Consider the following 24,759-nt stretch of genomic DNA (forward strand, 5'->3'; position numbering starts at 1 on the left):
TAAAAAAAAACGATCAGATATTAAATAAATAAAAAACAAGCTTTTTCAACTGAAAGGAAGGAGCAGCATTAAAACTTCCAACAGTAATTATTATGAGGGGGTTTGTACTTTCAAAAGACAGTACTTTCAAAGGTAGTACTTTCAAGAGAGCCATTTATTATAATTAAATGGCCTTTGCGACTCAGGGGTCATTCTTAAAGAATTGGAACAAAATTTGAACTTTATCACAAAGAGTGAGGTATTGACGAGGGGATGAACCCCCCCCCCATGAGCGTAATAATTTTCTGTTGGTTTAAGTTTGAATTGCGCTCCTTACTTTCAGTTGAAAATTGATTATTTTTTTTATTTAATCCCACGCAGGAATAGAATTAGGGAAAGCAGCAATTCTCTTCTCAAAAACAGAATTATTGGCAAAGAATATAAAAGAAACATAAGATCAGAAAAAGCAGATAAATTTTAGATTTTCGAAAGTCCTAGACTCCCTTGTAAAATATCAGTCATCATTTTCAATGTTTCTCAGTGTTTAAAATCGCGCTAATTCATATCCTTTATGGTTAATTATTTCCTTTTTGTTTTAATATTGTGTCAAATCAGCTTAATAATCTAATAAGCATGATATCTAATTTGCATGATTAATATCAAGAATATGTTTATGTGTAAATTTAGAAGGAACTAAGTAATCAGTCAAAAAATAGAGAACCAAGTAATAACTCGACGAAAGAATATTCTCAAAATATGTTCATTAGTTTAATCAAAGGACTTTTTGGTCTAGACATTGAAGAAGGCCAAACTGATATACGAAAGGACACAGTCGGAAACAATATTCATATAGCACATACTGAACATAGTGAAAACACGACACAGAATTCCTTTAGAAATATTTATACAAGTTTACTTACAGGCCTTTTTAGCTTGGATATTAGGAAAGGTGATCCAGTTGCACTGACAGATCCTAACGAAACGCATAGCGACCCTTTGACGCATAGTGACCAAAGTGAAAACATGAAAAAAGAACGTTAATCAAATGTTTATGTTAGCGACCCTATAGACATTTTATATAAGCCATCCTATAGGCATTTGAAGGCTATACAGCTATTCGAGTGGCATGTTTAACATATTGTAACTTCAGCAATTATACTGAAGAGGGCTCAGCGATTACTAAGGATTTTTAAACTAGACTAGACGAAGTTTGTAACTGATTTTTTACATTTTTATACATATTTTTGCTCAAAGATTATTTTATTAGAATTTTAGTTTAATGCTAATAAATTTGATACTTTTTTTAGTTAATGAAGGCTAGCATAGTCGTTAAGTTAGAATCAAAACGTCGTTAAGTTAGAATTCAAAAACGTTCAGAAATTAAATAAAAAAATCAAGTTTTTTCAACTGCAAATAAGGAGCAACATTAAAATTTAAAATGAACAGAAATTATTCCGTATATGAAAGGAGTTGTCAGTTACAAGAGTATTATTCATCAATTTTTTTCATTTTCTTGAACTTCCATTTTCTCACCTTCGAGGCAAGTGCACAAGGTATATCACATGGGACATCAATTACTAACCTTGGCGAATGTATAAGAGAAGAAATAGTGCTTGGGTTTGAATTGTTTCCTTGAGGGTTCTTAATGAGCTTAAATAGATCAAATTGTCTCTTTAGTGAGGCACTGGAGTGGGGAAAAGACATCAATACCACGAAAACATAAATAGTTTTAATACAAGCATAGTAAAATCACCGATTTCTAGGTGATTCTAGAAATATAGATTAATTTCTAGGTGAAATTATGCTTGCTACTGATATTTACATGTTTAGGTGACTTTACACTTGCTACTGATCTTTACTAATCTCCAGAACAAAGAGAAGAATGTTTCATACCAAAAACTCTTAAAATACCTTGCCACAGATTTTGTCAAAAGCTCTAACTCCAATCCTCATTTTAAGTGTTCATTCCTAAATGCTAAAGACTCATAGACATCAAAGACAACTGAAAATTGCTCTGGAAAATTCATTGATTTTAGGTTTAGGTTGCTATAGGCCCGATGACGGGTTTATGTCTATGCTATGTACTTGAACATGTGTATAATTGATCAAAATAACTATATTATCTTAAGTCAAATTCATTTCTGCCATCTAAAATCTTTTTTGTTGAAAAGAAAAAACAAACGATATTTGTTCTTAGCAATCACTAAAAACAGTTTCATTCTGACGAAAACTTTGGAGAGTAAAAATTCCAAAATTAATTATTTCAGTATGGCCAAGAAAATTTCTTGATTTGAAAATACATAGATACCCAAACAACTAAGTACTGTAATATTAGGATTTCCACCACAAAATTCCTTTAAACCTGTCTAATCTTTTTTCAAAAAAAGAAAAAAATGAATGCGGAGCTAAAGGAAAAATACATTGATCATCACCCAGACGTCATTTCTTTTTCATGGAAGACAACAGAAAAATTTGAATTGGGACGTAAATTAGGACGTGAACTGCGTCTATTGCTTTCCTACCTCCCCTTGAACTGACAACTTAAGATTAAAATATGATTTTCAAACTTCGTCTCGTGTTGACAGCAAAAAATTATACTAACTTTTGAACTGAAAGAAAAATGGTAGGCTATGATTTTGTACTGAAATCCAAGTCTAATTATTTGATTTACTTATGAAAACAAATGCTTATATTACATGAGTATTAATCATTAATTTTTGTCATTTTCTTGAACTTCTATTTTCTGACCTTCGAGACAATTCCACAAGGTATATTACATGGGACATCAATTACTAGCCTATACGCATGCATAAGAAAAGAAATAGTGCTGGGGTCCAACTTGTCTTATAAAAGGCTCTTAATGAGCTTAATCAGATTAAATTGTCTCTTTAGTCAGGCACTGGAGTGAGGAAGGTACATAAATACTACGTAAATATAAATAGTTTTAATAGAAGCATAGTAAAATCACAAATTTTTTAAGTAGAGTCAAATCACCGAAAAATCACCGAATGGAAAAAAAATCACCAAATTCAGCAATGAATCACCAACGGTGGCAATTTTGTTCAAAAGTTGTATTTGAATGTGAACAGAGACAATCAAATTGTGTCGGTAGTGAGGCACTGGTTTGGGGAAGGGGTCTCAATACTACGCAAGCATAAATAGTTTAAATTGTCTCTTCAATGAGGCACTGGGGTGAGGAAGGGACATCAATACTACGCAAACATAAATAGTTTTAATACAAGCATAGTAAAATCACCAATTTTTTAAGTAAAATCAAATCACTAAAGGGAAAAAATTACCAAATTCAGTGATGAATCACCAACGGTGGCAAGTCTGCTAAAAGACTGTATTTTGAATGCCTAAATCCTTTAATTCTACATGAGTGTTCAGATAAATATAAATGGGGGTTGGATTGAAGGAGGTGGAATTTATAACAAATTTCCCTTCACTTGGAATAAGCCTGAGTAAGGGTGCTGCAGGGTGATTGTTCTCTTCCTATTGGAATACAAATAGTTTTCTATACCCAGGAACTTCACACCATCCATTAAACAGAAATAGTGGTATTTATGTTTATCTAGTTTTTATATTGCAATATTAGTGATAAACAAGAGCTAAGAGCTCATATGGCACTTGTGACGAGGCGAGAAGAGCGAAGAGCCAAGAGATCATATGGTATGAGCTCTAACAAAATTCAATGAATCAATAGATTGATTTAAAAAGGAAAATAAGAGGCTTAATGCCGGTCAAGATTTAAAATAAGAGCTCTGAGTCACAAAGTCCTTCTAAATATCAAAATTCATTAAGATCCGATCACCCACTCGTAAGTTATAAATACCTAATTTTTTCTAATTTTTCCTCTCCCTTTTGCCCCCCAGATGGTCGAATCTGGGAAAACGACTTTATCAAGTCAAATTGTGCAGCTCCCTGACACGCCAACCAATTTTCATCGCCCTAGCACGTCCAGAAGCACCGAACTCGCCAAATCACTGAACCCCTCCCCCCAACTCCCCCAAAGAGAGCGAATCCAGTGCGATTCTGTCAATCACGTATCAAGGACATTTGTTTATTCTATCCACCAAGCTTCATCCCGATTCCTACACTCCAAGTGTTTTTCCAAGATTTCCCCTTCAAATCCCCACAATGTCAAAAGATCTGGTCGGGATTTGAAATAAGAGCTATGAGACATGAATTCCTTCTAAAAATCAAATTTCATTACGATCCGATCATCTATTCGTAATATATAAATACTCCAATTTTCATGTTTTCCAAGAATTCCGGTTCCCCCCTCCAACTCCCCCAAATGTCAAAGGATCTGGTCGGAATTTGAAATTAGAACTTTAAAGCACAAGATCCTTCTAAATATCAAATTTCATTAAGATCTGGTCACCCTTTCGTAAGTTACAAATACCTCAATTTTCAATATTACCCCCCCCCCTCAATTCCACTAAAGAGAGCAGATCCGGTCCAGTTATGTCAGTCACGTATCTTAGACAGGTTTCTACTCTTCCCATCCAGTTTCATCCTGATCTCACCGCTTTAAGTATTTTCTAAGATTTCCGGTCCCCCCAACTGCCCCCCCCCCCCAATTACGCTTGATCCGGTTGAGATTTAAAATAAGATATCGGAGTTACGAGGTCCTTCTAGATATGAAGTTTCATGAAGATCCGATCACTCCTTCGTAAGTTAAAAATACGTCATTTTTCTTATTTTTCAGAATTACCCCCCCCCCCCCCGCAATTGAGCGGATCCGTTCCAATTATGTAAATCACGTATGCAAGACTTCTGCTTATTTTTCCAACCAAGTTTCATCCCAATCCCTCCAATCTAAGCGTTTCCCATCATTTTAGGTTTCCCCACCCCAAACTTCCCCCAATGTCACCAGAGCCGGTCAGGATTTAAAATAAGAGCTTTGAGACACGATATCCTTCTAAAAATCAAATTTCATGGAGATCCAATCAACCTTTCGTAAGTTAAAAATACCTCATTTTTTCTAATTTTTCAGAATTAGCCCCCTCCCCAACTACCCCAAAGAGAGCGGATCCGTTCTGGTTATGTCAATCATGTATCTAGGACTCGTGTTTTTTTTTCCACAAAGTTTAATCCCGATCCCTCCACTTTAAGTGTTTTCCAATTTTTAGGTTTCTCCCTCCCAACTCCCCCCCCCCCAATGTCACCAGATCCGGTCGGGTTTTAAATAAGAGCTCTGATTCACGATATCCTTCTAAATATCAAATTTCATTGAGATCCGATCACCCGTTCGTAAGTTAAAAATACCTCATTTTTTTATTTTTCAGAAATACCCCCCCCCCCAACTACCCAAAAGAGAGCGGATCCGTTCCGTTTATGTCAATAATCTATCTAGGACTTGTGTTTATTTTTCCCACCATGTTTCATCCCGATCCCTCCACTCTAAGTGTTTTCCAAGTTTTAGGTTTCCCCCTCCCAACTCCCCACCCCCATCACCAGATCCGGTCGGGATTTAAAATAAGAGCTCTAAGACAAGATATCCTTCTAAACATCAAATTTCATTGAGATCTGATAACCCGTTCGTAAGTTGAAAATACCTCATTTTTCTAATTTTTAAGAATTACTCCCCCCCCAACTACCCCAAAGAGAGCAAATCAGTTCCGATTATTTCAATCATGTATCTGGGACTTGCGCTTATTTTTCCCATCAAGTTTCATCCCGATCCCTCCACTCTAAGTGTTTTCCAAGATTTTAGGTTCTCCCCCTCCAACTCCCCCCAATGTCATCAGATCCGGTCGGGATTTAAAATAAGAGCTCTGAGACACAATATCATTCCAAACATCAAATTTCATTAAGATCCAATCACCCGCTGATAAGTTAAAAATCCTTCGTTTTTTCTATTTTTTGCGAATTAACCGAGCCCCCGCTCCCCCCAGATGGTCAAATCGGGAAAATGACTATTTGTAATTTAATCTGGTCCGGTCCCTGATACGCTTGCCAAATTTCCTCGTCCTAGCTTACCTGGAAGTGCCTAAAGTAGCAAAACCGGGACCGACAGACCGACAGACAGACCGACAGACCAACAGAATTGGCGACTGCTATATGTCACTTGGTTAATACCAAGTGCCATAAAAACTCATTAAGGCCAATGATCGTATGAACATTTACAAACCAGAGAAAATATGCTCGATTTTCGAAAAATGGCAAGGGAACCTAAAACGGTTGAGATTATTGGATGAAAATGAAACCGCCAACTTCAGAAAATAAGAAAACTTTACTGTAGATTTTTCAGCCCTCATTATCAAATATGTGAAATTCTCATCCTTGTTTTCTTTTCAAGTTTTTTTTTTCTCATCTGTAGGCTTGTATCCTCTTAAATTTATTAGCGTGTATAACTCCATGTGCTGTTATTATGTTATTGTTAATGTCCAAATGCACCAATGATCAAACAGTTCGTGGTAACGAACTGTAGTATGGAGCGACCCGGCTCAATAGTAACCAAAACTCTAAAAAATGGAATTTACGCATTACGCATCAAAAGTTACGAGCCTGAGAAAATTCGCCTTATTTTAGGAAATCGGGGGAAACAACCCCTAGAAGTCCTGGAATCTTAACGAAAATCACAGCATCAGATTCAGAGTTTCAGAGAACCCTATTGTAGAAGTTTCAAGCTCCTATCTACAAAAATGTGGAATTTTGTATTTTTTACCAGAAGACAGATCACGGATACGTGTTTATTTTATTTTTTTCCCAAGGGTGATCGTATCGACCCTGTAATCCTAGAATATTGCGAGAGGGCTCATTCTAATGGAAATGAAAAGTTCTAGTGCCATATCTAAGAGACCAAAAAAATTGGGTGGCACCTAGGCCACCTCCCCCGATAATAATTTTCCCAAATTCACCGGATCCAAACTCTGAGATGGCCATTTTATTCAGCGTTGTCAAAAAACCTTACAACTATGTCTTTGGGGACGACGTACTCCCCCACAGTCCCCTTGGGAGGGGCCACAAGTTACAAACTTTGACCAGCGCTTACATATAGTAATGGTTATTTGGAAGTGCACAGACGTTTTCTGAGGGATTTTTAGGTTAGGGGGGGGGGAGAATTGGGGGATATGTTGGGGGAACTTTCCTTGAAGGAATTTGTCAAGGGGGAAGAAAATTTTCATGAAGGGAGCGCAGGATTCTCTAGCATTATTTAAAGAAAATAATGAAAAAATAAATATGAAATTGTTTTTCAAGTGAAAGCAAGGAAAAGCATTAAAACTTAAAATGAACAGAAATTATTAAGCATATGATGGGCTCATCTTCTCCTAAAACCTCGCTATTTACGCTAAAGCATTTTTAGTAATTTCAACCTTTTATTCTACGGCTTTTGTGGTTCAGTGTTCATTCTTAAGATATTGGGACAGAATTTAAGCTTTAGTGTAACGAGCGAGGTACTGAAGAGGGGGTGAACGTCTTCAAATACGTAATAAAAACATGAGAATACAAAAGTTTGTTACGTAAGCTAATTAGTAAGTTACGTATATCTTTTACTAATGAAAACGTTCGTGAAAACTAAAGGTTTTAGTTGCCTTTTTAAGTACCCGAAAAATTGGAGAGCAACTGGGCCTCCTTCCCCTCATATTTTAGCAAAATCATTCGATCAAAACTATGGGAAAGCCATTTAGCCAAATAAATAAATATGCAAATTTCGCTTTAATTATTCTGCGGAGAGCCGAAATCAAAACATGGATTAACTAAAAAACATTCAGAAATTAAATAAAAAAAAACAAGTTTTTTTTAACTGAAAGTAAGGAGCGACATTAAAACTTAAAACGAACAGAAATTACCCTGTATATGAAAGGGGCTGCTCCTTCTTCAACGCCCTGCTCTTTACGCTAAAGTTTTTACTGTTTTAAAAAGTAGAGTTGAGAGAAAGAATCAAACTTTAGTGCATAGAGCAAGGCGTTGAAAAAGGATCAGCCCCTTTCATATACGGGGTAATTTCTGTTCGTTTTAAGTTTTAATGTTGCTCCTTACTTTCAGTTAAAAAAAACTTGTTTTTTTTATTTAATATACCACAAGGCAGCCCTTCCATAGTTGCCACTAAGTACATGTTTTCATTTATTTTATTTAACCTTTATCTTACACAACTATGATAGGCTATTTCAATACCCAAAACAAGAGAAAAAAATTGAAAAAAAATTAAGGTGTAAAAGTAAATCTTGTAGAGTATTCTACATACTATGATCTGCCTATATTTTTAAATATGAGTAGAATTTTCTAAAACTTCTTCTTTTCTTTAGTCTTTTTACTTATCACTCTTTCCCTTTTTCTGCTCGAATTTGCATACGGGGAGGAATTTTCGGTATGGAATTGTCCACAAGTGGAATTTTGCAGGGGGGGGAATCAGCCGTTCACCATCAAAACACCCCCTATTCACAATAATAATAATAATATATATATATATATATATATATATATATATATATATATATATATATATATATATATATATATATATATATATAAATTATATATGATTCGGGTAGTTGAATGAGATTACTTCGTCTTTTCTCCCATAATATTTGCATTTCCACGCTTCGGAGCTTGATTTTAGGAAAAATTATTGGATTTGTCCCTTGAGTAATGATCATATAGTCTAACCATATCTCAAAAAACCATATCTCATGGTTTAACCATATTTCAAGTATTAGTAGAGTTTTCGGATTTATGTCTGACATTAAATAATAAATTAACAAGTTTTTTTTAACTGAAATTAAGGAGCGACATTAAAACTTGAAACGAACAGAAATTACTCGGCATAAGAAAGGGGCTTTTCCATTCTTAATGCCCCACTCTTTACGCTAAAGTTTGACTCTTTCTCTCAACTTCACTTTTTAAAACAGTAAAAAACTCTAGCGTAAAGAGCGAGGCGATGAGGAGGGAAAAGCCCCTTAAATATACGGAGTAATTTCTGTTCGTTTTAAGTTTTAATGTCGCTCCTTACTTTCAATTAAAACGAAAGGTTAAAAAGATGGGTTTGCCCCTTCGTTAAGAGGGGGCAATCCTTCATGGAAATTATCTTCTCCCATGACAAATACCTCCATGGAAAGATCCTCTTGCGACAAGCTTGAAAGCTTACCGTATTTGGTATTAATAAATAAATAAAATACTATTGGGCAGTGGAGTAATGAATATAATATGTCTTCCCCTGAAGTTTATTCAGCAATAATAAGAGATAAAGGGATAACTAGGAGATTAATTATGTTCAGTGCCCTTAGAAATAACATTGTCTCCTTGAAGGGTTTGAAAGACGAGGTAAATGTGATCCCTTCAATTAATTTTAAATTATATTAACTTATCAGAGGTCTTGGCCAAAAAAAATTTACATTTTCCTTATTTTCTTTTCTTATGGTTATCCATTTCCAACCAATTCTCGTATTTGGTCCCTATCCCTAGGTTACTCTTTTCCCTTGGGATTTACCTAATATTCTTAGGAAAACCCTTAACTATGCCCATGACGACAAACACATTAGAGCAAACAGAAATGGCCAAGTTCAACCTTCTGTCACCCACTTCTGTTCATTTTGCTCAATGTATTCGGCTGCTTGGTTGTTCGGCCCTCCGCATGGAGGGCCGAACATATCCGCATGGAGGGCCGTTATGATCAAAACGCTATTCCAAGCTAAGTTCACTTCTTTTTATTGCTATCCCTTTTCAACCATTATACGCAAAAAATATTCATTTTTCAGTTTTTTAAAGCGATTTGCAAATGAAAATGTAAATATTAACTGTATATAATTGCCACCCTCTAAAATTCATTTCGGCAATCTTTAGTCAAAATTTACTCAAATAATTCAGAAATGAGAGGGGGTGGGTGGGGTCGTAACCTCTTATACATGACAGATTCAGGTTCTAAGATTTAATGTCGCTTTTGATGCTCTTTTAAAATAAAATGCCTGCTTTGTTTCATAAGAGGTAATGGAAACCCTTCAGTGTTACAAGATCAAAGCATGTCTAAAGTAATTGCATATCCTATACACCATATTCAACATACACTATTTAGAATTTCAAACTGATGGAAAAGCTGAAAAAAGGTTTTGAAACTTTTTGCCCGACGGTTTCTCATTCAAATATGTGAACATATGAAAAACTATAAAACGTATGAAACATATGAAAAACTATTACATATGATTTACATATGTATAAAACATATGACAAACTACATAGCTGAAAACGTAGCTTCAAAATGATATTTAACATAAAAGAAAACAATTTTACTCCAATGAAAGTCAAGACTGATATTGAAACTTTAAACAAACTAAAATTATTCCGAATAAACACAGGAGCCCGTTGGAACTGAAAAAAGTATTTTTAAACTGCTATAAAACGTAAGAGTAATGAACTATGAACCCTTTGGTGACTATGGCTAGGGTTCTTTCTTTATTCAGTTGCAGCCATGATACAAAGCATAAAGTTTAAGCTTTCTTCAGTCAAGATGTACTAAATGGTTACCATCACTCCTAATCAAATAAAAAATTTATTCTTTAACTGAAAGTAAAAACCAAAATTGAATTTTGAAACGAAATGTAAAGCTCGAGAACAAACCGGTTTCTTCGTTAGTTTCTTCATTACTTTGAAAAAAAAAATTAAGCAATATATCTGCACATTAGGAGGGGGGTGAAGTATAGCGGGTTGAAAGCACAATTTGCTAAGTACAATTATTCTGGATATTATGAAATAAAAATTGTTTTCTAACTTCTAACTGTCCAAATTCTTTACCTCCACTCCCACGCCAGAATATGCAAATCTATAGCCCAAATTTTTGAGAGAAAACAGGAATGTTTTAGTCCCTGGTCTAGCAACAACAGGATGATATACTCACATAAAATTAGATTCTGCCCATGAAAGTGCCATCCGTTTTTTTTTTTTTTTTTTTTTTTGCTCATGAAGAACAACACCAAACCAATTTCCAGGAGGTTTTTTGTATTTAACTGTTCCAATGAATTCAACTGTTGCAAAAACTTCGGGGCAATAGAATTTCACACTTTCTCCAACGTCACAATTTCATCTTCTTAATTTGACTTGGGTAGTGAATCACTTTCTTTCATTGTGGAGGTGGTTACCACTTCAACTTGATTTCCTAAAAAATAAAAAATAAATTGTATCTGAATTGTAAACCGAATAGTTGCACGCAGATTCTCTCTCTTTGGTAAGTTTTCGACCATAGGTCCTTTGGACTAATGTCAAGAGGGGGTGGGGGGCAGAATTAATTTATAATGAAAATTCCATTTTATTGGTAGTCTATGTTGAAGTGAATAACAAGACCGGGGGTGCGTTTTAATTCCTTCATCTCCTTAGGAAGCCATCATTACTGTTTGTGTATTTTGAAAAGTATAGGTTCCTCCAAACACTAAACAATTTCTGCTCCTAAACCATCACACACGACGTATGTCTGCTTCCTAAGCATTGATTATCAAACAGTTCGTGGTAACGAACTGTAGTAAGGAGCGACCCGGCTCAATAGTAACCAAAACTCTAAAAAATGAAATTTTGATACCAATAGCTACATCAAAAGAATCGCATTTTAATGCTGGTTTTAAATATATAAGTTTCATCAAGTTTAGTCTTACCCATCAAAAGTTACGAGCCTGAGAAAATTTGCGTTATTTTAGAAAATAGGGGGAAACACCCCCTAAAAGTCATAGAATCTTAACGAAAATCACACCATCAGATTCAGCGTATCAGAGAACCCTACTGTAGAAGTTTCGAGCTCCTATCTACAAAAATGTGGAATTTTGCATTTTTTGCCAGAAGGCAGATCACGGATGCGTGTTTATTTGTTTTTTTGTTTTTTTGTTTTTTTGTTTTTTTTTTTCCCCAGGGGTGATCGTATCGACCCAGTTGTCCTAGAATGTTGCAAGAGGGCTCATTCTAACGGAAATGAAAAGTTCTAGTGCCCTTTTTAAGTGACCAAAAAAATTGGAGGGCCCCTAGGCCCCCTCCCACGCTAATTATTTTCCCAAAGTCAACGGATAAAAATTCTGAGATAGCCATTTTATTCAGCGTAGTCAAAAACCTTATAACTATGTCTTTGGGGACGACTTACTCCCCCACAGTCCCCGTGGGAGGGGCAACAAGTTACAAACTTTGACCTGTGCTTACATATAGTAATGGTTATTGGGAAGTATACAGGCGTTTTCAAGAGGATTTTTTTGGTTTGGGGGAGGGGTTGAGAAGAGGGGGATATGCTGGGGGAACTTTCCTTCGAGAATTTGTAATGGGAGAAGAAAATTTCCATGAAGGGAGAGCAGGATTTACTAGCATTATTATAAAAAAAACAATTAAAAAATAAAAGTGAAAAAGCTTTTTCAGCTGGAAGTAAGGAACAGCAATAAAACTTAAAACAAACAGAAATTATTACCCATATGAGGGGCTCACCTCCTTCTAATACCTCGCTCTTTACGCTAAAGTATTTTCGGTAATTTCAACTACTTATTCTACGGCTTTTGTGATTCACGGGGTCATTCTTAATGAATTGGGATAAAATTTAAGCTTTAGTGTAAAGAGCGAGGTACTGACGATGGGGCGAATCCCCTCATATATGTAATAAAAACATGAGAATACAAAAGTTCTTTACGTAAGCTAATTTATAAGTTACGTAAATCTTTTACCAATAAAAAGATTCGTAAAAAATTAAAAGTTCTAGTTGCCTTTTTATTTAACCAAAAAATCGGGGGGCAACTAGGCTTCGTCCCCCGCTCTTTTTTTCTCAAAATCATCCGATCAAAATTATGAGAAGGCCATTGAGCCAAAAAAAAAATATGCAAATTTCGCTTTGATTATTCCTCTGCGAAGAGCCAAAATCAAAACATGCATTGATTCAAAAACGTTCAGAAATTAAATAAAAAAAACAAGTTTTTTCAACTGATAGTAAGGAGTGACATCAAAACTTAAAACGCACAGAAATTACTTCGTATATGAAAGAGGCTGCTTCCTCATCAACGCCCCGCTCTTTACGCTAAAGTTTTTTACTGTTTTAGAAAGAAGAATTGAGAGAAAGAGTCAAACTTTAGCGTAAAGAGCGGGGCGTTGATGAGGAAGCAGCCTCTTTCATATACGAAGTAATTTCTGTGCGTTTTAAGTTTTGATGTCACTCCTTACTATCAGTTGAAAAAACTTGTTTTTTTTATTTAATTGCAGCAAATATCGATTTAATATCCCAATATTAGCTGGCTTTTTTAGTACTGTAATCTCCCCTCATATTTTGTAAATTATTCTATTTCCGAATCTATTTATTAGAACTGATTGTTTGAAAGTTCGGTCCATTTTCTTTCGGTTTGCGAAATATTTGCTGTGGTTGCCAACTTGGCTCGGAGTTCTCCATTAATCAAAAATTTAGACTTAATTACCCTGATCTTAGCAATTAATTACTAAATTAATTGCCAAGCATAACCAAAAACTTAATTCTTCACAGAGTGGTTGGTATCAGTCTCTAATTCACTAGTGTTTAGTATTTTTGTATGTCTCTGCATGACCATATTTAGTGGAGTAATTTAATTTTTTTTTCTAATTCAAGTTTCATTTTATCGTTAAATGTCGTTGCTATGACAAGAGTTAGTGCAGTAATTGTTTTGTTGTTCATGTGTTTTTTTTCTTTTTTCTCTACTCGGTATTGTCATGTTAAGTAAATGATGAGTGTTAAATAAACAAAATAGACTCAAAATAAACTGAAGAAATAGAAAAAAAATAAACTGATACACTATGTGCCATCAATGGTTCCAACAGGATTTACATTTTGGGCACTGTCACCGCTACATAAAATTTTAAGAGAGGGGACTGTTCATTTTCCTAACTAGATCATCATTTTTCGTAACTGGTTTATTGATTGTTTGTCCTAAGTAATGAATATACAAATATATTATCTACAGTCAGTAGAATTGCTCCAATTGCCAAAAGCCTTCCCTTACAGGACCTTCCATAAAAACAAAATATGCCCCTTCAACTATTCTAAACAAAAAGGCTATCATAAATTTATATTGGATATCTTTAGGGGTTGAGGAGGCAGGCATCTAAAAAGGGTAAGGGAGGGGGCTGGCTGCCCCACAATCTCTTTGAGTCTTAAGAAGATCACTATAAATTTGAGTATCCAATTTAATGAGCCCCTTCCAAAGTTTCAATGATAACTCCTTCCATAAAAAGTGGCTGGGTGAAAAAAATAAAACATTGAAGTCATGTTGCTCTTTACATAGGCATTGTTGTTGTGGTGCCTGCCTGATCAAAAGTTCAGTTGAACGAAAAGATTTGTTCAAAGCCTGCAAAATAAAGTTGACTTAAAAAAGAGTTATGTGTCTCCCTTTTTACTCAAGAGCTTTGTATAGAAGGAATGGCCTTTGAATGGAAGGGGACACTCCCAGACCTCAATTTCTCCACCTTCCCCCAAGCTGAAACTTAGTTTCTTAGCCATATACTACGACCTAGGTAGCCACAGCCAAAATGCCTGAACGTGTATATTCTCCGATGCTGAGTTTTATTCATAGCAATTGAGCTAAGCAGAACTGAGGAGGATATTATCAAAAGACATGATATGCAGTTTTTTGATGTGAACACAGTCAGAGAAGCTAAAATCTTATTGTGGCCAATAAGTGCACCCGAATCGGATTGCCCAATAGATAAGGGGAACCATGTGCTTTCTAGTCATTTTAGTGACATTATTACTCTATTAAGATCTCTTGACGGTAGCGACATTTCTGTGCCTTCAAGTGTTCTCTGAAAGATCCAACTTAATACCCAAATCCATTCTTGAGATACACCCTTTTGACAAACTGTATGCACATGGTTTTTTTTTATTAAGCTAAAATTCCCCCTCAATATTTTGTCAAAGTTGCACCTTCATACGCGTAGACCTATTGCACTCGTATCATCGTAGTAGTGGTAGTCGTAGGATCAGTAGTGAGCAGTATTAATAGCAGCAGTAGCAGGTAAATTCGTAGCAGTAGCTGTACCAGGTGACATTTATATGCCTATATTTGTGATAAAGCAGCCAACCGAGGTGCCATGGCTGCCATCTCTGCGATATCTCTACCATGGCTACTACTTCTTCACTCTCAAAGTTTAATGAGCTGCAATAACTGGTTTTTGAAACGTCAGGAAAATTTGACAATTATCAGTTGAATTTTCTTCACTTGCCCAAACCAACCCCATTACTATATATAGAAATGCCATAGTTCCCAGTTTTAAATACGCCAAAAGGCAGAAATTACCCAAAAGTTGTTTCAAGGACATTTTCTCTAGTTTTTGCCCATTGGAAAGTCCTTAGATCTTGCCCCACCCCTCCATTGGAGTGACGTATCCAGGACCATCCCTCATCCAGGACCAAAAATAAAGCAAATGGCAGTATATTACCAATTATGGCTCTTACAAAGCAAACCTACCCCAGCAAACGACAGTTATTGTCCCTACAGTGCCTTCAGGCCTGTCAGATCCGATGAAATTAATTTAGTCACATTCATTCTCTAGTTTACCTCATAAATAAAGCTTAATATCATTCCCAAAAATTATATCTATGCTCTTTGACAACCTGGATACGCTTACACTCTTTTGATTTAGTTAAATCTTTAGAGAAGAAGTAGTAATAAAATTAGCCCCAGAAGTTCGAATTTGACACCTTCAGTTGTTGGGGATGTTCTATATTGCTGGGATGTCTTATTGGCAACCAGCAAAAACACAGTGCATTTTGACTTAATTTTAAAGCAATATTTAGTTTTCCAGGATAATGGGCAAATTATATATTGGGGGTTGACTTACTCAATAACCCTACAGATACAGTTACTTACACATTAGAGCAAACAGAAATGGGAAGGGTCAACCTTGTGTCACCTACTTATGTTTATTTTTCTCAATATATTCGACAGCTTGGTTCTAGGACCCTTCGCATGATATGATCATAGCGCTACTCGAAGGCAAGTTCACTTCTTTTTATCAATATGCTTTCTCAACGACTATAAGGAATACAATTTCCATTTTTTCAGCTTCTTTAAAGCAATTCACAAATGAAAATATAACTATTACCTGTCTATAATTTGTACCCTCTAAATTTTATTTTGGCAATCCTTAGTTAAAGTTTACTAAAATAATTGAGAAATGAGAGGGAATGTGGTGGGATCATTGCCTCTTATACATGATAGATTCAGGTTCTAAGATTTAATGTCACTTTTTATATTCTTTTAAAATAAAATGCCTTTTTTGTTTCATAAGAGTTAATGGCATCCATTCAGGGGTACGAGATCAAAGCCTGGTTAAATTAATTGCATATCCTATATACCGTATTCAACATACACTATTTAGCATTTGAAATTCATCGAAAAGCTGAAAAAAGGTTTTGAAACTTTTTGCCAGACAGTTTCTCATTCAATATGTAAACATGAAGAACTACAGAGTATAGCCGAAAACGCAGCTTAAAATTATACTTGACATAAAAGAAAACAATTTAATTTCAGATGAAAGTCAAGACTGATGTTAAAACCTTAAACAAGCTGAAATTGTTCCGAAGCCGTTCAGGAGCCGTTCAAACGGAATTTTTTTTTGAACTACTATAAAACGTAAGAGTAGAGAGCTATTAAACCTTTGATTACTATGGCATAATATAAAGCATACAATTAGTTTAAGCTTTCGTCAGTCAAGATATACTAAATGGTTACCATCACTCCCAATCAAATAACAAGAGCTAAGAGCTCATATGGCACTTGTGACGAGGCATGAAGAGCTAAGAGCCAAGAGATCATATGGTATGAGCCCTAGCAAAATTCTATGAATCAATAGATTGATTTAAAAGGAAAATTAGATGCTTAATGCCGGTCAGGATTTAAAATAAAAGCTCTGAGTCACGACGTCCTTCTAAATATCAAATTTCATTGAGATCCGATCACCCGTGCGTAAGTTAAAAATATTTAATTTTTTTTAGTTTTTCAGAATTAACCTCCCCCCCCCCCCCAACTACCCCAAAGAGAGCAGATCCGGTCCGGTTATGTCAGTCACGTATCTTAGACGGTTTTTTTTTTCTTCCCATCCAGTTTCATCCTGATCTCACCGCTTTAAGTATTTTCTAAGATTTCCGGTTCCCCCCAACTGCCCCCCCCCCAATTACGCTGGATCCGGTTGAGATTTAAAATAAGAGATCTGAGTTACGAGGTCCTTCTAAATATGAAGTTTCATGAAGATCTGATCACTCCTTCGTAAGTCAAAAATACGTCATTTTTTAGAATTAACCCCCCCTCCCCCCAATAGAGCGGATCCGCTCCAATTATTTAAATCACGTATCTAAGACTTCTGCTTATTTTTCCCACCAAGTTTCATCCCGATTCCTCCAATCTAAGCGTTTAACTTCATTTTAGGTTCCCCTACCCCAAACTTCCCACAATGTCACCAGATCCGGTCGGGACTTAAAATAAGAGCTTTGAGACACGATATCCTTCTAAATATCAAATTTCATTGAGATCCGATCACCCGTTCGTAAGTTAAAAACACCTGTTTTTTTTTAGTTCTTCAAAATTCACCCCCCCCCGTCCCAACTACTCCAAAGAGAGCAGATTCGGTCCGGTTATGTCAGTCATGTATTTTAGACAGGTTTTTATTCTTCCCATCCACTTTCATCCTGATCTCACCGCTTTAATTTTTTTCTAAGATTTCCAGTCCCCCCCCAAATGCCTCCCCAATTACGCTGGATCCGGTTGAGATTTAAAATAAGAGATTTGAGTTACGAGGTCCTTCTAAATATGAAGTTTCATGAAGATCCGATCACCCCTTCGTAAGTTAAAAATACGTCATTTTTTTCTAATTTTTCAGAATTAACCCCCCCCCCCCAACAGAGAGGATCCGTTCCAATTATGTAAATCACGTATCTAGGACTTCTGCTTATTTTCCCCACCAAGTTTCATCCCGATCCCTCCAATCTAAGCGTTTTCCATCATTTTAGGTTCCCCCACCCCAAACTCCCCCCAATGTCACCAGATCCGGTCGGAACTTAAAATAAGAGCTTTGAGACAGACATGATATCCTTCTAAATATCAAATTTCATTGAGATCCGATCACCCGTTCATAAGTTAAAAATACCTCATTTTTTCTAATTTTTCAGAATTAACCCCAATTAACCCCCCATCTACCCCAAAGAGAGCGGATCCGTTCTGTTTATGTCATGATGATAGAAGGTAATAAGCTTACCTAAGCTATGGATGTCAGGTGACTGATTTTTCTTCTAACGATAATTTCGACAGGACCTGTGCCTGTCATCATCAGGTTAATTCAAATTTCTTTGAATTTTGAAGAAATTTGAAGATTTTTCTTGAAGAAAAATCAGTCACCTGACATCCATAGCTTAGGTAAGCTTATTACCTTCTATCATCATTATGTATGAAAGTCAGGTTGGCCTCAGAGAATATATTACTGTTTATGTCAATCATGTATCTAGGACTTGTGCTTATTTTTCCCACCAAGTTTCATCCCGATCCCTCCACTTTAAGTGTTTTCCAAGTCTTAGGTTTCCCCCTCCCAACTCCCCTCCCCAATGTCACCAGATCTGGTCGGGATTTAAAATAAGAGCTTTAAGACACGATATCCTTCAAAATATCAAATTTCATTGAGATCCGATCACCCGTTCGTAAGTTAAAAATACCTAATTTTTTTTATTTTTCAGAATTACCCCCCCCCCCCTAACCACCCCAAAGAGAGCGGATCCATTCTGGTTATGTCAATCATGTATCTAGGACTTGTGTTTATTTTTCCCACCAGGTTTCATCCCGATCCCTCCACTCTAAGTGTTTTCCAAGATTTTAGGTTTCCCCCTCCCAACTCCCCCCCAATATCACCAGATCCGGTCGGGATTTAAAATAACAGCTCTGAGACACAATATCCATCCAAAAATCAAATTTCATTAAGATCTGATCAACCGTTCGTAAGTTAAAAATACTTCAATTTTTCTATTTTTTCCGAATTAACGGGCCCCCCCACTCCTCCTGCAGATGGTCAAATCGGGAAAACGGGACCGACAGACCGACAGAATTTGCGATTGCTATATGTCACTTGGTTAATACCAAGTGCCATAAAAAATTATTCTTTGACTGTAAGTAAAAACCAACATTGAATCTTGAAACGAAATGTAAAGCTTTAGAAAAAACCCGTTTCATCGTTACTTTGGAAAAAAATCGGGCAATATATTTGCACATTAGAGGGGGAGGGGGTAAAGTATAGCGGGTTTGGAAGCACAATGTGCTAAGTATAATTATTCTGCATATTATTAAATAAGAATTGTTTTCTAACTTCAAACTGTCCAAATTATTTACTCCACTCCCACGCAATAATATGCAAATATATAGCCCAAATTTCTCTTTTATTCTGTCACTTGTCTTATCCCACGCTAAGCTGAAAGAAACTAGCGAAAGAAACCGGTTCTACAATGCGTCAACGGATGAAGAAGTCGTTTTAGCGCCTTTGTGGACTCAAAAAGGGTATTTGCTCCAGAAGAATCTATTGAATTTGGAAAAAGCATAAATGAGGAACACCTTATATATTCTCTTTTTTCCTACCTTAATTATAAGAATTTGTATATATTTACCCTATCCCCTGCACATACGGAAGTCTTAGTAGTCATCAACCATTAATTTTTTGCTTTTTCTGATAGTTTACAAGAAAAAAAAATGAAGAAAAGGGGTACTTGTCATTAAGACTGAACTATGAATATTTTCACCTTATCTTCTTCTCTCAACCAAACAATTCTCTCAACCTATCCTTGAGCAAAAAGAAATAAATGCAACCCTACTAAAAACAGGAAGCTAAAAACGTCAGACCAACTTTGCATGAGACTGGACAATCGATTTGCGGCTTATTTGTATATTATATGCAAAAATAACACAAGACCTAAGGCTGAGGTAAAGAAAAACACTTTACAAAAGCACCAAAAATAAATCAAGAAATAAAATCTAACTTATCATATGTTTCCTTCACGAAAATTCAAACCAACTGGATCAGAAAATTGTATAGGACAAAAGAGGATTTGTCATTCAATCGGATCTTGGATATTCGTCCATTTCACTTTTATTGCGAAATTGAAGTGTAACCTGATTCGTCGTTATTTTCACTTATAGTTCAAAGACTTATCAAACAGTTCGTGGTAACGAACTGTAGTAAGGAGCGACCCGGCTCAATAGTAAACGAAACTCTAAAAAACGGAATTTTGATGCTTAAATATACATCAAAAGAATCAGATTTTCATGCTGATTTTAAATATATGAGTTTCATCAAATTTAGTCTTGGTCATCAAAAGTTACGAGCCTGGAAAAATTTGCCTTATTTTAGAAAATAGGGGAAAACACCCCCTAAAAGTCACAGAATCTTAACAAAAATCAAACCATCGCATTCGGCGTATCAGAGAACCCTATAGCAAAATTTGCAAGCTCCTATCTACAAAAATGTGGAATTTCGTATTTTTTGCCAGAAGAAAAATTACGGGTGCGTGTTTATTTGTTTGTTTTTTTTTTTGTTTTTTTTTTCCCAGGGGTCATCGTATCGACCAAGTGGTCCTAGAATGTCGCAAGAGGGCTCATTCTAACGGAAATGAAAAGTTCTAATGCCCTTTTTAAGTGACCCAAAAAATTGGAGGGCACCTACGCCCCCTCCCACGCTCATTTTTTCTCCAAAGTCAACAGATCAAAATTTTTAGATAGCCATTTTGTTCCGCATAGTCAAAAACCATAATAACTATGTCTTTGGGAATGACTTACTCCCCCACAGTCCCTGGGGGAGGGGCTGCAAGTTACAAACTTCGACCAGTGTTTACATATAATAATGGTTATTGGCAAGTGTACAGTCGTTTTCAGGGGATTTTTTTTTGGTTTTGGGGGTGGGGTTGAGGGGAGGGGGCTATGTGGGAGGATCTTTCCTTGGAGAAATATGTCATGAGGGAACAAAAATTCAATGAAAAGGGCGCAGAATTTTCTAAAATTACTATAAAAAACAACAATGAAAAAATAAACATGGAAAAGTTTTTTCAATTGAAAGTAAAGAGTAGCATTGAAACTTAAAACGAACAGAGATTATTACGCATATGAGGGGTTCTAAAAATACTTTAGCATGAAGAATAAGGTATTTAGGAGGAGATAAATACCTCGCTCTTTATGCTATAGTGTTTTCTAGTAATTTCAACTATTTATTCTACGGCCTTTCTGATTCAGGGGTCATTCTTAAAGAATTGGGACAAAACTTACGATTTAGTGTAAAGAACGAGGTATTAACGAGGGTACAAACCCTCTCATATACATAATAAAAATAAAAGAATATAAAAGTTTGTTACGTAAGTTAATTCTTAAGTTATGTATATTTTTTACTAATCAAAAAATTCGTTAAAAATTAAAATTTATAGTTGCCTTTTTATGTAACCGAAAAAAATTGCATGGCAACTAGGCCTCCTTCCCCATCCCTTATTTCTCAAAATCGTCTGATCAAAACTAAGAGAAAGCCATTTAGCCAAAAAAGGAATTAATATGCGAATTTCATTTTAACAATTTATGTGTGGAGAACCAAAATCAAACCTGCATTAATTCAAAAACGTTCAGACTTTACATAAAAAACTAGTTTTTTTAACTCGCTCTTTACGCTAAAGTATGACTCTTTGCCACAATTCTGCTTTTTAAAACAATTAAAATCCTTAGTGTAAAGAGCGAGGGATTGTGGAGGGGACAACCCATTTCATATACGGAGTAATTTCTGTTCGTTTTAAGTTTTAATGTCGCTCCTTACTTTCAGTTAAAAAAACTAGTTTTTTTTATGTAATTTTAAATGAAGTAAAGAATGACTGAAAAGCTCAACGCATACAGAAGAGCAATCGAATTTAAAATCAAAAGAAAGAAAAAGAACAGTGTTATAGTCACTATGATACTTAGACTTTTTTTTGTATCGATTTTTAAAACATGTGCCTTTAGCGAAAAGTAAAGGGCCATTTTTAAGCCTGAGACAATCTAAAATATGAATTTTTATTAATTAATTAGTTGATTGACGGTCAAAATACAAGGCTGTATCCTGGGGTCGGTTCACAGGTTTGAACCGCCCCCCTTGAAATGTTAGTTCTACTTATAAAAACGTAAACAAAAAGGAATATAAATAAATTTTTAATGCAGTTTTTAAGTTTTTCACGTATGCCTCCACTACTCCCACTACCCTCGAAAAAATCTTGGAAACGACCTTGTCAACACATCACCTAACGTAAACTTTATCAAACATTTCGTGGTAAATAATCACCACATTATACAACAACAGTTCCTGATAACAATCTGTAAAAAAGGAGCGACCCGGCTCAATAGTAAACAAACTCTAAAAAACGGAATTTTGATGCTGATAGATACATCAAAAGAGTCAGACTTTTTGCTGATTAAATAAGAAAAAACTAGTTTTTTTTTCTGAAAGTAAGGGGCGACATTAAAATTTAATAGGAACAGAAATTACTCCGTATATGAAAGGGGCTGTTCCCTCCTCAACGCCCAGCCCTTTACATTAAAGTTTGACTCTTTCTCTCAACTTTACTTTTTAAAACAGTAAAAAACTTTAGCGTAAAGAGCGGGGCGTTGAGGAGGGAGCATCCCCTTTCATATACGGAGTAATTTCTGTCCGTTTTAAGTTTTAATGTCGCTCCTTACTTTCAGTTAAAACAACCTGTTTTTTTTTTATTTTATTTCTGAACGTTTTTGAATTAATGCACGTTTTGATTTTGGCTCTCCGCAAATGAATAATAAAAACGAAATTTGCATAATAATTTATTTTTTCGGCTAAATGGCTTTTTAATAGTTTTAATCGGACGATTTTGAGAAAAAAGAAGCGGGGAATAGGCCTAGTTACCCTCAAATCCTTTGGTTACTTAAAAAGGCAACTAGAATTTTATGAACGTTTTTATTAGAAAAATATATGTAAAATATAAATTAACTTACATAACGAACTCTTAAATTGGTATGTTTTTTATTACGTATATGAGGCGGTTCGTCCCCTCGTCAATACCTTGGTCTTTACACTAAGTCTTAAATTTTGTCCCAATTCCTTAAGAATGGCCCCTGAATCACAAAGGCCGTAGAATAAATAGTCGAAATTAATAAAATTACTTTAGCGTAAAGAGCGAGGCATTAGGAGGAGATTAACCCCACATATGCGTAATAATTTCTGTTCGTTTTAAGTTTTAATGCTGCTCCTTAATTTCCGTTGAAAAAACTTTTCCATATTTATTTTTTCATTGCTCTATAAAATAATGCTATAAAATCCTGCACCCCCTTCATGGAAATTTTCTTCCCCCATGATAAACTCCTCCACGTAAAGTTTCCACCACATAAACCCCTCCCCCAAACCAAAAATATCCCCCTGAATGTGTTTTTACACTTCCCAATATCCATTACTATGTGTAAACACTGGTCAAAGTTTGTAACTTGCAGCCTTTCCCACAGGGACTGTGGGGGAGTAAGTCGTCCCCATAGACATAGTTTTTAGGTTTTTTGACTATGCTGAATAAAATGGCTATCACAAATTTTTTATCCAGTGACAGAGGGAAACAAATGAGCGAGGGAGGGGGCCTAGGTGCACTCCAATTTTTTGATCACTTAAAAAAAAGAACTAGAACCTTCAATTTTTGTTAGAATGAGCCCTCTTTCAACATCCTAGGACCACTGGGTCGATACGATCACCCCTGGGAAAAACAAACAAAAAACAAACAAATAAACAAGCATCCGTGATCTGTCTTGTGGCAAAAAAAACACAAAATTCCACATTTTTGTAGATAGGAGCTTGAAACTTATACTGTAGGGTTCTCTGATGCGCTGAACCTAACGGTATGATTTTCGATAAGATTCTATGATTTTTAGGTGGTGTTTCCCCTATTTTCTAAAATAAGGCAAAGCTTTTCAGGCTCGTTATATATTTAAAATCAGCATTAAATGCACTTCTTTTGATGTAACTATTTGTATCAGAATTCCGTTTTTTAGAGTTTCGATTACTATTGAGCCGGGTCGCTCCTTACTACAGTTCGTTACCACAAACTGTTTGATTTTAAATGTATGTTTTATCAAATTTAGTCTTACCCATCAAAAGATATGAGCCTGAAAAAATGTGGCTTATTTCGGAAAATAGGGAGAAATACCCCCTAAAAGTCATAGAATCTGAACGAAAATCACACCATCATATTCATCTTATAAGAAAATCCCGCTGTAGAAGTTTCAAGCTTCTATCTATAAATATGTGGAACTTCGTATTTTTTGCCAGAAGACCGATCAAGGGTGCGTGTTTATTTGTTGTTTTTTTTTCTCTTTTGTTTTTTTCCCAGGGGTGATTGTATCGACCCAGTAGTCCTAGAACATCGTTAGAGAGCTCACTCTAACAGAAATTAAAAAATCTATTCCCCTTTTTAAGAAACCAAAAAAATTAGAGGGCACCTAGGCCCCCTGTCAAGCTCATTTTTTCGGAAAAGTCAACGGATCAAAATTTTGAGATAGCCATTTTGTTCAGCATAGTCGAAAAACATAATAGCTGTGTCTTTGGGGACGACTTACTTTCCCAAGGTCCCCGGGGAGGGGCTGCAAGCTATAAACTTTGATCAGTGTTTACATACAGTAATGGTTATTGGGAAGTATACATCCGTTTTCAGGGGGATTTTTTGGTATTTATTCTACGGCTTTTGTGATTCTGGGGTCATTCTTAAAGAGTTGGGACAAAATTTAAGCTTTAGCGTAAAGAGCGAGATATTAACAAGGAGGCAAACCTCTTCATATACGTAATAGAAATATACGAATATAGAAGTTCGTT

At 35.6% G+C, this 24,759-nt stretch overlaps 1 protein-coding gene across 7 annotated transcripts in view; it reads right to left on the minus strand.

Moving 5' to 3' along the window:
* Positions 1–24,759, minus strand: part of LOC136025399 (uncharacterized) — a 597,112-nt gene that overhangs the window by 538,842 nt on the left and 33,511 nt on the right. For 3 of the 7 annotated variants that reach the window (XR_010617084.1, XR_010617091.1, XR_010617089.1), the window contains exons 1-3: positions 19,913–20,017; positions 10,820–11,077; positions 900–973 (exon numbers count right to left, since the gene is read on the minus strand). The gene's annotated coding sequence lies outside the window, so the exon portion shown is untranslated. Of the gene's footprint in view, positions 1–899; positions 974–10,819; positions 11,078–19,912; positions 20,018–24,759 lie in introns of those variants that run through there. The other 4 variants (XR_010617086.1, XR_010617092.1, XM_065701404.1 and 1 more) reach the window with 2 other exon arrangements.

Source organism: Artemia franciscana, chromosome 1 (genome assembly GCF_032884065.1).
Source record: "Artemia franciscana chromosome 1, ASM3288406v1, whole genome shotgun sequence".
NCBI classification, from domain to species: Eukaryota; Metazoa; Arthropoda; class Branchiopoda; order Anostraca; family Artemiidae; genus Artemia; species Artemia franciscana.